This window comes from Anser brachyrhynchus (assembly GCF_964034855.1).
Source record: "Anser brachyrhynchus genome assembly, chromosome: 1".
NCBI lineage: Eukaryota > Metazoa > Chordata > Aves > Anseriformes > Anatidae > Anser > Anser brachyrhynchus.
Window position 1 is genome coordinate 190,532,115 of NC_137694.1, and position 12,822 is coordinate 190,544,936.

A 12,822-nucleotide genomic window follows, 5' to 3' on the forward strand; every position below is an offset into this window, starting at 1 on the left:
GCAAGCAGAACAATTTTTGAGTAAAACCCAGACTTCCCCTTACCATCTCCCAGACACCTGGTCTGGGAAGGGAGGAGGGAGGGCTGCCTGAAGGCAAAGCCTCGAAGAAATGTCACCCTGTGTGACAGGGAAAGATGTGTCAGTGCTGGAGTACTGGGGCTGCCCTTGCTGAGCCCAGGCTCTCCAAATGCCCATTTGCCATTTCACAGACCCCTGGCAGTTTCAATGCTGCTGGGTGCTTTCCAAGGGCACACGCTCTTCTCTGCATCCTCACTTTTTCACCCAGGTCCCATTTCCGAAGGAGGCACATCTGCTGCTCACATTTCATACACAGAAATTAAACACAATGTTCATTAAAAAAAAAAAAAAAATCCTGTTCCAATTTTTACGTACCTGAAAGAAGAGGGCTCCAAAAAAATTAGGAAAAAATCATGCTTTTTGACCCTCCATTTTGATTGTTTTCCTTCCAAAATATTTGCTTGGTCTTGAGAGCTATTTAGCTTTTTTATGTTTGCTTCTAAAAAGAAATGTAATGGTCCTCAGAGTACTCTGACAGCATGTTATCTCAGGATGATGTCTCTGCACAGGAGTGAACCCCAGGTGTCAGAGGTTGCCCTGCATGGGGCTGATCGAACAGCTCTGAGAGCAATGGAGTGATTCCCACCTTATATTACAGAAACAGGTCAAGCTTGTCATGTACAAATAACTCCTGACACTAGAAACCTTATCTACTCAGATCACAGCCTCTAGCTCAAGAAAGTTACAAATCTTTTTCTGCTCCCGTGGTTTCACGCCAGCGGTAAATAACAGGCATGGATGCTCCTTCTATCGCAGAATTTTTGAGATGAAACAATAGTTCAAGTATGAGCTGTCGAAGTTGAAATCATTCCTTATTTTCTTGCTATTTCACAAGATCAAGTAGCACCTTGAGACAGATAACTCCTCATCTTAATCATCTCTCAGCTAATGCACAACTCATTCTCCTTGTACATTTTCCAATGTTCTTGCATACTCTGCTTTAAAAGTCCAGAGGTGTGGATGATGTACGACCAATATTTTTTTGTCTTAGCTTATCTCTGATACTTCAGGCCAAAACGAAGATCTCCAAGATCTTCAAACTGATATTCCAAAATCCACTCCCAGGTTTGCCACCACATTTTAAAACCTGTCATAATTTGGCTGGTGCAGCTGGGTACGGCCCATGGAACAGGAGCTTCCCATCACTGCAGCACAGAACTGGTGGAAATCTCCTTGCCTGCCTTCAGCCAGGGAACTTGCTCTAGGGAACCTGCTTTGGCAGGGGGTTGGACCTGATGATCTCTTGAGGTCCCTTCCAACCCCTGCAATTCTGTGATTCTGTGAAATTCTCAGCCCATACAGGCCAATACTGTCTCAGACAGCAGCCAGAATCAAGAAAAGCCATACTAGGCAATAATAACAGAGCTTTTCCATAAAAGACAAAACCAAACATACTGCAATATGAAAGCACATCAGGTTTCATTATAACAAGAGATTTAAATGGAGATTGGCTTTTTGAACTGCCTTTTTTCAGGCACTTCAAAGGGTTTGTCACTAGATGTAGCAAAAGCTCTCTTAAAAGCTGTCTGCTGTATTTCTCTTAGGAAGGGGGAAACAGACTAAAACTCAACAAGTAAGGTAAGGATAACCTTAAACAGAGAACACTTTTTTTTCTATTAAAGGAAAACCGATTCAAACCAAACCAAAAAAAATAAAAGATGAAACTTCAGTTAACAGAGCCAGGGTGTCCAGGAATACCTATCACCTTGGCTATGAGGCGTAGAGCTCCCACTGGAGCCCTGTGCAGCAGGGGAGCAGGAGCCAGGCCACGAGGGTGGCAGCGGATGCTCCTCGCTGGGACCCTCGCCCCTGCCTGCCCACGCAGACCTGGCTCAGCCCAGGCTTGGCTGGTTCACCCTCTTTTCTTCTTAGGCTAGGTTTTCTCAAAAGCAAACTGCATTTGGACATTCAAATAACTTCCTCCATTTTATAGGTTTTCAGTTTGTTGGGATTTCTTTAAAAATCAAGGGGTCAGCAATGGGAGCTGGGTCTGGTTTCTGTTCCGTTAGCTCGTTAGCCGCGGTAGCAAGAAACCATCTTTGAGAAGCCCATGATCTTAACATGGTTTTCCCACCGTGACGTACCCTACAAGAGCAGATTAACCCGGGCTAGGCACAGCGATCAGGAAACAGATGGCAGGGATGCAGGACAGCAGTGCCTGTACTGATGGAGCGCGGCGCATCCGGCTCCTGGGAGCGCTTTGACAAGAACAGAGCCTTCAAGATTTACCAGGGAGGCCAGGACAGCCTGTGCTTAGAAAATCCTAGGGATGTGTCAGTGACATACACAGTCTTGCGAGGGGATCAGACAGACAAAAGTATAACTGGGGTGATTTTCTCCGTCATTTTCACCATTACTCTGATTGCTCATCATTTTTAGGTTGACCTCTGCACGTGCAATATGCCGTGCTCTCAGAGTGCCACCACATGAGCTTGAAATTAAGTCAACAGAATGTTATGAACTGTTCAATTTATTTAATTGCATATAGTGGAGAGCTCATCAGATAGCAGGATCTACCATGGATTATATTGCTCATCCTCTCACGTAACCCTGGAAATTAACCCAAAAGTTCTTTGCAGGAAGGCAGTCTTCCAGCAGACAGACTACTCGACATCATTGTGTACATGGGAGGCATCCAGCCACTGACTTTTCAAACCTAGGTGAGACCCAGGGCACCCAAGGCATGGTCCAGCTCCAGCCTGAGCCCATGTCCCAGGGAGGACAGGGTGCAGGAGGGACAGACAGACATACCCAGCCTGCAGCCCAGGAGCCAGGTGTCTCCTCCTTCCTACAGGGTAAATTAGATCGTGTCTTCAGTAAGATATAAAACTCAGAACTTTGATGGAAATCAAGAATTGTGTTAATACAAAAGCGAAAACTGCTTTTTTTCTTTTTTTTTTCATTTGTGCCTAAAAATTCCAGCAGTGCTCAGAGAAGCACAAAAGGTATAAAAAGTCTGTTTTTTTCAGGGTTTGATTTTGATCCTAATAGCACATCACAAAAAAATTCTTGCCGCAAGTGCTATGGGAGATCTTAAAAACCTGTTAACCCCTGCAAGCAAATAAAAAAGAAACAAAAATACCTTTGTGCAATACTGAAATGACAGCAACATCTACGGCTGTTCAGCCCCCATTAAGCAGCGAGCCCTTGCAAGAACATGGAATAGCGCGTGGATGATGCTAATAATATGCCATGGAGCTGTTGTTTATATGAATTGCAAATGGCTGGCATTTTGAGCAAAGGGTTTTAGCCACTCAGGGGCAATTTTCACTTATGTAACTCAGCGTCTCTGGTTCCTCTTTCCTCCTACAGCCAGCCTGCGTGTGCTCAGGTTAGCCAGGCGGTGCTGGGTGCTGCCTTGTTCAGATTTTTTCCTGACCCAGCTGTGCCGGAGCTGTGACGTGCTCCTGCTGCTCGCCAGTTCATCTCTGCCACACGTGAAACACTGAGCAGCTCTCGGAGACTCACTTCTGCAGAAGGATGTGTGTGGATTCACCATTTGGTTATTGCCCTTGTTAATGTTAATGGCTCATAAAGGTTCTCCACCTTCCATTCTCCCCATGTAAGTGATGCTCGGGAGGGAGAAGAGAGGAAGTCAAGAAGTAAAATGGCCTCTGGGACAATAAAACAACACCAGTACCATCCCTGGAGTTGAGCTGTGATGCACAATACATAAAAGCAGTGCAGGCACTGAAGACTCAGATTTAACAACATTGTCCTTGGTTAATTGCCTCACACCTGTCCAATATCTGCCTCTTCTCCAGGGCTCCCCCCAAGCAATTTTCTTTTTCTCCCCTATTTCTTCTGGAATTCCTCCCAGCAGATTTTCAGACTGTTGGAAATGGTGCAGTTTTGATAAAGAGTATTTTTGCAAACCTACAAGTCATAATCCTTAGTATTTATGCAAATAGTTGCACCTTCTCGGACTGGCAGGGGGTGGTGTGCTCATGCTGGAGGTTCAGAAGAACATTGCATCCTCACAGAGTATTTCACCTTCACTATGATACTAGCTTTCAAACAGATTTTCATTATATCCTCCATTCCTCTCTTAAAAAGTCACCTTGTGTTTTCTTTATGTTCCCCATTTGATGCATACTACTCGAGTGTGTTCCTCTAGATAAACTCATTCATTACAATGATGTTAGCTCTCCTGGCTGTGCTGTTTGATCACTGCTATAAACACTGACTGTCAGCTCCAAAATCTGCACAGTAACAAAAAAATAAAAACAATAATAAAAAAAATAATCCTTGTTTGTGTCTTAAATTTATGAACCACTGACCCTTGATTTCCACAGTGAACTTAAGAGGACTGGCATGATGTGTGACCTCCTTGAGATGTGAGGTGGCCACGGGCATGGCTGGTTTTGGGTGGCACCTCACCACTTCCCCAGAAGTTTTGGGGACCTCCGGGCAGAGGTTACCTCCTCACTGCCCAGGCTTTGCACCACAGCTCATAGCAGCCTCAGCAAAACTACCAGGTCATGGGCCAGCATCACGAGGAGCAACCACCGGAGCCCATCCCACCAGCACAACAGCCACAGCGGAAGGACCAGAAATCTCTTAAAACTCCATAGTTGACGGGGAGCAAGTACAGGTCTGTGGTTATGTGATGCTATGCAATGGGGTGAGGTGGGAAGGTGTTAGCGTTGGTCCTGCCCAAACGAGTTGAGGAACCAGGAGCAGAGGAGGTGCATTAGCACGATGCTAAGTCATTTTCTGGTATTTCCTGCCTGAAAGAAAACATGACCAGAAGTGAGATATTTATTCGGTCCCTGTTCTCCCAGGCAATTTCCTCAGGCCAAGAGTCAGCACCCACATGAGTATTATTCTTCACAACACTCATTTTGTTCTGGTTGCTACCACAATTTGTATCCTGAAGGCTTTTAAGCACAACCTGTAATACCATTCATTGATATAGCCCTGATATAGTTCCAGCAGTCCCTCTGCACTCAGGACACTGCCATCAATCTGGGGAACCACTACTGGAAAATATCAGCACAGTCATCCCAAGAGAAAAATGGCCACTCAGCTAGTGCATAGAGGATAATGAAGTTTCTTGCCAAGGTCTGCCATGACCATAATGAACTACAATTTGTTCAGGTGAATGTCACATTTTCAACTTGATGGAGGCCCATGGGCCATTTATAACTTTTTAAAAATAAAGTAGAGATTACTAGTCCTTAATGTAAAAGTGCAGAAAGTAAAGGAAATAGTGTCTTAAAATAATAATAATAATAATAATTAAAGACAAACATTCTCAATCAGAATCCCCAGTTTTACAGTGATAGTTTTTGAGGATGGAAAGATATAAAAGTGCCCTTGATGCATGTGTTGGATATACAGCTGCTATGAATGCTGCTTCATTCTTTTGTGTACCTCTCTAGTTCTCCTTTAAACCAACAGACCTAAATGCAGATACATGTAGTTCATTTTCCTAACGTTAAGTAATGATGGTGAGCCAGTGTCTAGAGACACATCGTACAGTCAGTCTGAAGAGTTAATTATGAAAAACCCATTGAGACCATCCAGCCTTTCCCCTTCAGATGGAGGGTTTAGTCCCCTCCAACAATGATCTAATATTGCATATGTCATTATTGACTTTCTATGTCAAGTTAGTTCTGCAGGGACCCATGCTATTAAGCTTAGGGATTAAATTTTATCAGTCAGAAAACCATGTAGTCAAATACTTTATCCATAACATATTTATTTTCTGAAGATTAAAAAGAAATGTGCTGACATGCAGAAAAGATATGTAACAGCAGTGCCTTTTCCTGCCATCAGTGTGAAAGTGCACACAAAATGTGAGGGTTCAGAATAGTTTGGCAATGAAAGAGGATGAGAAAGACAAGTCAATGGTAATCAGACCTTGCAGTTACTTGCTGAGGTGCATCTTGGCTGTTCTGTTCAACCAGGGGATTTGTCTCCTCCTTCTGACTCTTATTAAGCTACATCATAAGCTTAGAATCATGGAATCATCTAGGTTGGAAAAGACCTTCATGATCATCCAGTCCAACCATCAACCTGACCTACCAAGTCCCATCACTAAATCATGTCCCTTAGTGTCACATCCACACGTCTCTTAAATATCTCCAGGGATGGGAACTTCCCTGGGCAGCCCGTTCCAATGCTTTAATGAAAAGAGTTGGACCCAAGATGAGGGATTATTTTAGGATCTTATTCTCAAAACTGTATCTTCAAAATTCCTGTGAAGTTGCCAGCTGACCTGCAAACACCTAAAATTTTTCACCTAACTTTGTGCACCTGGGCTGCCTTGTTACACCCAATGGAGCCAAACAGGCACTGCCAAAGGAGACTCTTCCCACTTACCCAAGGACAAAGCCAATCCCTTCTGAAGTGCATGTTTATTTTGGCTAATTTCAGGAATACGTTGGAGTGACTAGCTCGGACTTTGACAGCAGACTTACGCAGTGGAAGAGGTTGCCCAGAGCAGCTGTGGATGCGCCATCCCTGGAGGTGTTCAAGGCCAGGCTGGATGGGGCTTTGGGCAACCTGGTGTGGTGGGAGGTGTCCCTGCCCATGGCAGGGGGTTGGAGCTGGGTGGGCTTTAAGGTCCCTTCCAACCCAAACCATTCTGGGATTCTATGACTTCAACTCCGACTTAGGTGAGGTGGCTCTCCAGGTTCCTCCCAGGTGAATTTTGTTCTTGGCAGCACACTAGCCATGGACTGCTTGCTGTACTGCCTTGGTGCCTTCAGGAGCAGGTCAGTCTGGGATACTTAATACCCATTACATGCTCAAGCTCTGTAAGAAACCATAACCTGCTGTGTTTGCTCCTACGGGTGTTAGGCTCTCCATAAAACAAACTGCTGGAGATTTCTCAAGTGGCATAAATCAGGATTTTGAATTCCACACCAATCCTAACAATGACAGTCATGCACTTCGCCAGATTCATTTCACTTACCTTCACCTGTGTGTGACACACACCTCCACAGCTGAGATAACTGCACCGAGCTCCCTGCGTGCAGTGAAATGAGAAATTGTGGATTTTGTGTGTGTTAACTTTCTCCTGTGATAGACATCTGAAGGTGATCAGGCAAGTAATCTATTTCGCCCCTCTAACTCTGAAGGAAGCCTGAAGCTACACTGCGGATATCTGCACTTAGCAGTGTGTAAACCATATACCATATCCACATATAACATGTGTGTATGTATGTTATTCAGGAGAAATTCACAACAATTTTCTTCAGTTAATAATTCCTGATTAAATCCATGAAAGCTGGAGTTCTGTCAAATCTTACCTTAAATTCTAGGAACCTTTGGCTGATTTTATTTCGAAATGCATTTCCTAGCATATTCACAGAAAAATAATGGCACAGCAAGTGATCAGTAGCATCTGTGACTAATTGCAAACAATCACAACATGAAATTATATTTTCAAGTCTTTAATTAGCTAGAGAATGAGTCCCTTGATTATTTCTGGTATGCTATGTACTGCCTGACCTAGCAGACAGAAGCCACTGTTTTCGTTCAAGGTCATCATAACACGTATTCCTCTACTGATCCCACATACTGCAAAACAAGTTATCTGTTTTTCAGCCTGACTACTAAAAGTCAAAAGACGGGCGTAGTAGACAATAACACACCCAATAACATGCAGATTTGGCCTCTCAGCTTTTATTTGACTTCTACCTTTTTCTTCTTGCTGCAAATCTTGAATCTACCTTCTATAAACAAGACATTAGTCACAATTACTGAAAATTACAGACAGCGTAGTGGCTTTCCAGAGCTGGGAAATATCTTACTGTGCTTGCTGTCCCAGCATGTAATTCTCTTAAAACAGTGGCTGCAGGTACAGAAACGTTTAAGAAACAAAACGACCCCGTGGTTTTATCTCCTTCTAGGGGTCGGGCTGCTGATGGCTGTGTCTGCCTGACTTCTCCGGATTATACCAGTGCAGGAGGTTTACCCTGGAGTCATTCTGCATCCTGGTGTCCAGCAAATATCCCCAAATCCATTGTGTGTGGGTATGAACTGTAATGAATTTCGGTGACACCAGCTGAAGAGGGGAACCAACCTATATCCTGGAGAAGAGCAGATCAAGTCAGGCTCTGCAGGTGGGTGTCTACTAGTGCTGAGCAGAGCCAAAGAGCCTCCAGTGCCACACGTGAGGAAGATTTAACAGCAGGCACCAGAAAGTCATCTCACAAAGATGGAGTAGAAAATTACAGCAGAAATGGTCACACTCAAAACCCAGATCAAGATATGAAATATATTTTGCCACTCTCTCTCCATTGAATGGAAATAACAACTGAGGTCCAATGTAGTGAAAAACACTTCTCAGACTGGAAGAGTTTCAATCCCAGCCTGAGACATGTAGCTTGTCATGCCCAGCCTACAAAGGAACATGAGTGTTCACCGTGATGGCACATTTCCACTCCTTGGCTTTCTCCAGAAAGCTGGACTACCTTGAGCTCATGCCCACCTTCTTTAGGGTTGCAGTCCCCTGGCTTCACTGCAAGTGAATGAGCTTTTTTGTCTCTTGCAAAAGCAACATCAGAAAATGATGCTTAAGATGTGTGCCTTGTTCTGTGGCCAAGCACATCAGGACCTGAGCAAAGGACAAGCACAGAGATCCCGAGTTCAAAGAGAAAAGCCTGATAAGCAGTTTCAGGATGCACCCCCCTCTCCAGACCAAAACATGACATATTTGGTTCGTATTTTTCCACCATTTTTTCATTCTACTTTACAGGACACATGGCCTTGGTCCATTATACCATATGGCTGCTGCTAAATGTATTAGGAGGCTCATTCATGACTCCAGCAAGGATAAAATGCTAAAAAGAAATATATTCCACTTAGCCTCTGACATGTACATGTTCTACAGCAGCAAGGTATAAAACATTTTCAGATATTAAATCAGATATCCGTCATCTACTATTAGGATCCCAGATGTTATTAATTTACCACTATTAGATGCTGCTAGTACATTCAGTAAGAAATTTTCATTAAAAGCACTATTAGTATGTAAGACACTGTATTAATTATCTGTATTATTATTGAAATCTGTGTAGGATTTTCCGATGTTTTGGCATTTTCAGCTCTTCCCTGCACAACAGAACCAGAAATTTCAGTTTCCCTTGGATCTGCGTTCGCCATCTCCTACAGCTTCCCAGAACAATTAGCCCAGCTCTCCCTCAGGTCATCTAGTGATGATACCATCACAACACCCTCACTTGCTCCCAACACGTGTCCCCATGGTGGCTTCTTCTCATGCCCCAAACCTCAAAACACACTGGGATACATCGTGTTGTGCACGCTGCCCAGTGGCCTGCACAGGTGGCCTGTGAAAGCAACGGATCTACAAATACTGAAGTTCTGGACCTCCGTGCAAAGATCAATAGCCCAAAGCATATGCAGAAAGGCTGAGAGGCCCAGGATGTTCCTAACATTCCCCTTGACCTGAAGGACACACGCTTCAGGGCAAGTTTAATGTGATTTCACTGATCAGTCTAAAGCCCCTAAACGGGAGCTAGGAACGTGGGAAGCCCAGGACATCTGGTCTTCTGCAGACTGCAAAGTCCGCATCCCACTTCATTGTCCAGGACTCAGCAGATATAACAACACTGTGAAAGAGCATCAGATCTGCTCCTGCTGAACCAGCTCAATCTTAACTAACAGAATAATTATCTGCTTGCGTTTCAAGGCTAAGGGAAAACAGCTTAAAAGAAGATCTGAGCAGCTGTCAGCAATACATCCGTACTTGTATTAAGATGTGAAAATGATATGGACATAGCACTCACTGCGAAGGGAAGGAAACAAGGCTGCAGCTCCACCACAGCCAAGCAGGGGGTACCTGTTCCAGGATAATGCATAAGCCGTCAGCAAAACTCAAGAGCCATTAGCAGTATTTGCTGGGGTATTGAAGTATTGCAGACTCAAAGCCCAAAGATTTCAGGGGTTTGATGCAGGTTTTGTTTGGTTGGTTGGTTGGTTTTGTTGTCTTTATTTATTTATTTTTTAAGCTACTATTTTCTTACAAGATTCTCAGGAGAAGATAGTAACCTGCCTTAGGCAGCACACAATATCTGGTGTTTCACAAGCAGCTCTGCATTTCCCCGTAGCCCTGCTTTTCCTACCGCTGGTGACCCCAGGGACAAGTGTACATGTAATACTGCTGGCTCGGAGCTGCTTTTGGTTTCCTAGTCAGGGGCTACAGATGTCTGAACCAAGGTCACCCATTCTTCAGCCACCTTCTCTGACGAGCCCCATCCAGGGAATGGCGATTACTCTCCTGTTCCATACATCTCTGCAGAAATCTCAGCTCCTGCTGGGACATCCCACAGGTGTCCTTAGGGGAAACCAGAAGGTTTCTAATGAGCTCATTGCATAATTCTGTATCACATTTACTCTCAAAGTAAAAGGAGTGGATCAGCCAATATTTTGAACTCAGAAGGATGGTGTGGCTTTGATCTGGAGGTAACCCACACAAACCTGGAGCATGCACAGGCACTGCAGGTTGGAAGGCTTGAATGGCATCTGGCTCCAGAGAGCAAACATTTTCATCACAAAATCAGCTCGTTACATTTTTTTTTTAATCTATCAATACTCTCTGATTTCCCAGGTGACCTTGGGCAAGATGGTGCATTAGCAATGCTGTGAAAATGGAAATGATAATGTTCCCCCTTTGCTGCCAGCTTTATCCATTTTACCCTGCGGATCCTGTGCGCATGGTGAGATACCGCAGCACCTGCCCAGGGACAGGCCCACTCTCAGATTGCTTCTTCAGGCATTCCTGTAGCACAGTTATCACAGAATCAGTATTTACTGTTTAAATCCACAAGTAGTGCATTTTCTGTGCATTAGTGTCACTGCAAGACAGTGATTTATTGCCTGAGCGAGGAGATGCTTTCTCCAGGGAAGGAGCTCATTTAACCCTCATCCAAGCCCTGACAGATGGCTCTGGAAGGGAGAGCAGCACTCTGAAGCATTCTGATGCTGGCTTGGGTTGGAAACAGCAGCTCTGCTCAGGGCAGAGTTTCTGTGGTGCTCCATGGCCACACGTGTGGTGCTCAGTTCATGGGGTGGCAGCTCTATCAGCCTCCACCAAAGAGAGGTACGGCCCAAGCCGGAGATCCTCTCCAAGAACACGCAGCATTTCCCATACAAGATGCAGTGATGCATTCCTCTTTCTGTTTTCCTACGTAGGTTTGGTTTTTGGAGAACATAAAGGCCAAGACAAGAGCTGGGACAGTGTCCTCCTTCTCCCAACAGAATCCCATGGTCTCACTAATGAGGCAGGAGACACTCTTGAGGTCATTATTTCCATACACCAGTATTTTTTCAAGTATATTTTAAATTACATGTATTTGGTTGCTTTTCCTTCTGGGGGCTGTTGGCTCTATGGGTACATGTTGTCTTTTCTCCTGAGAGGGAGTGGGAAGACCAACTTGGGTTTGGATACAATCTGGAGATATGAACTGTGAAAGTCTCCTCAAATGCCAGACTTTCATTTTCCTCCCATCACATCTAGGAGCAGAACATGGTGGGGGACACCAGCATCTCCTTTATTTTCCTGGCAAACTTGGGAAGGAGCCATGTTCTCCCATGTCAGGAGCATGAAAATGTTCTCAGTCTCGCCTTGAAAGGAGGTAGAGTAAGGAGTGGTTCACCGCAACACACTGTCCATGTCTTTTATCAAATCTAATGACTCTTTCACACAAGCCAATAGTGAAATACTGTTTTTTTTTGTTGTTGTTGTTTTTTTGTTTTGTTTTTTTCCACCAGGCAGATTCTAAAGATACCAAAAGACAAGCCTGAAAATATCTGCAACCTAGAATATGAAATAGGGACAATTGGCAGCTCTGAATATAGCTAGCTGGCAATCCATCCAAGATGTTTGCTTTCTAATAATAGATAGCTGAGAGAGGCATATGGAGAAATGGAGCTCAGAGACTCTTATTTCCTATGTATAAATACACTGAAGTCACAGATGTCTCGCAGCCTCAATCTGCCATGACCAAATGCAAGGAACAGACCCAAAATGAAAGACACCAAAAAAATGTAGCATAGTAAACTCTCTATATTGAAGGGTTTGTTCCCTTTCCAACAGACAGGTGTTAAAAAAGCTCTCCCAAGCAGTCTGAAATAAATGGATTTATCCATTAAAAAATCAGGTTTTCTTTACTTTGTCTTTTTCATTAACTGGTGTGTCAGTGTCCATATTGCTAAGGGAAGCCCGCACTTGATCAACTCTCAGCACCCTGAGAACCCCGTCAGCTCTACCAAAAACATTGCTAAGGGGGTTGAAGCCTTGTGAAAACAACTGTTGGGCAAGTCAAATCTGTTTTATATGTGCAAGGTGAAACTCGTATCAGATCCTCGCCCTGCTAACAGGACCTTTGAGTTCTAAAGGAGGGAAATGTAATTTTCTTGCATAGCTCATAAACAGAAATAGTTAAAATCCTTGGCATTTACAGTCTCCAGCACTTTTACACACCAGACCAGCTGGTAACCTGTAAGTCTTATGAGATAATGCCTGTGATTGATACTCATAAAATCTGCAAGGGGAGCCTATAAGTCCCAGGAGAGCAATAGACTGTCTACAGCTTTTACTAGTTCTGCTATAGCAGGAGGCTGAGATTGCAGTTGCCAGGAGAGAAATATTTATGGGTCATGAACCTTCAGGCTGTGCCAGGAGAGCCTTCAGCTATTGTCAGCAGCATATATAAACTCTGCTTTTATGTTACTCAGTTGTCCACCCATGGGCAAATTGAATTCCTGCCA